General features: G+C 40.1%; 1 non-coding gene across 1 annotated transcript; it reads right to left on the reverse strand.

Moving 5' to 3' along the window:
- Window positions 1-855: 855 nt before the first annotated feature.
- On the reverse strand, window positions 856-962 carry LOC141658020 (small nucleolar RNA R71). The gene has a single exon (XR_012548931.1). It is a non-coding gene; the product is annotated as a small nucleolar RNA R71 (small nucleolar RNA).
- Window positions 963-1,517: the final 555 nt, after the last annotated feature.

Genomic DNA, 1,517 nt, shown 5'->3' on the forward strand with positions numbered 1-1,517 from the left:
ATCTCAATTCCCGTCCCTTGGGATCCGACCTTTACTTACCTCTTTACTAATTGTAGAGTTGTTTGTGAAGTTATAAATTGTGTTTTGGTCTAGGTGCTCCTAACGACAAGTAACCGAATGATTTTAGATATCACGACCAAAAATGGCGCCGTTGCCGGGGACGGTGTTAACTTGATTTAGATTTTCTTACATTGTTATTAGTGGTGTCTTTCTTTGCCTTGGGGAAGTAAAACTCCTCAAGGTTTGTTCTAATTGTTTTCGAGTTGTTTGATATTTTGCATGTCTAGAAGGTCATAAGGTGACTTGTTACCCTTTGATCGTGTAATTGAAAGATCTTTGACAACCAATAGAAGACTTGCTAGGAGAACTTTGAGAGGTATTGGTGAGGTTGTAGATATTCAACCAATTATTGAGTTCATCAACCCTTTTGCAAGAGAAGGTGAGGAGAACCCAACACAAAATACAACACAAAATCAACCCACAATGCCTAAGTTTTCATCACATTTCGTACCCACCGAGGAGAACCTACCCAATGGTACTCCCACACCACAACATCTAACCGGAAATTTTATTGCCAAATCCACATTAATCCAATTAGTCGAAAGAAGCCAATTTGGGGGGATGCCTAGTGAAGACCCTCACTCTCATATGGAGACCTTTTGTGACTATTGTGATGCGATTTCTCAAACCGGTGTAACTCAAGACCAAATTCGATGGGTCTTATTTCCTTTTTCTCTAATTGGCACCGCGAAACAATGGTTGAAAGGCCTTGATAAGGCTACTCTCGGAAGTGATTCTTGGAAGAAGTTGGCTCTAGCTTTCTACAAAATGTTCTATCCACCGGAAAAGACTAACATGCTAAGAGCTCAAATTACGGGTTTTAAGCAAAGGGATGAAGAATCTTTGTATGAAGCTTGGGAGCGATTCAAAGGAATTTGTCGCTCATGTCCTCACCATGGACTTAGCGAGTGGTTCTTGGTACAACAATTTTGGAACGGTCTTTATAAAGATTCAAGGAACATTCTCAACATGGGATCAAATGGAATGTTCACCGAAGTTGATGACAATCAAACTTGGAACAAAATTGAGGAAATGGCGGTCCATAACTCACAATATAGTAGACCTCGCAAGGCTACTAGAGGAGGAAAGAATGAAGTGGACTCCGTTACTCAATTGGATGCTCAACTTAGTGCTCACATTGATACCATCAATTTGAAGTTTGAAAAAGCTATGGCTAGACTTGAAGAAGCCTCAAAATCACCAAAGCATCATGTTAATGCCATGACGGCATCTTCATCAATCCCAAGTGGGATATGTGAGAATTGTGGAACTTTGGGACATGACCAAAGTGAATGTAGGGGAACAAATGAACAAGTGAATGCTTTCCAAGCATACAAGAGTGGTACCCCTTATTCAAACTATTACAATGAAAACACCAAATTTCATCCAAATCTCTCATAAAAAAGCCAAAATGTTCAAAACCCTCAAACAACATACACCCCACCTCCCATGAGAAA

Source organism: Silene latifolia, chromosome 5 (genome assembly GCF_048544455.1).
Source record: "Silene latifolia isolate original U9 population chromosome 5, ASM4854445v1, whole genome shotgun sequence".
In the NCBI taxonomy this organism is placed as follows: Eukaryota; Viridiplantae; Streptophyta; class Magnoliopsida; order Caryophyllales; family Caryophyllaceae; genus Silene; species Silene latifolia.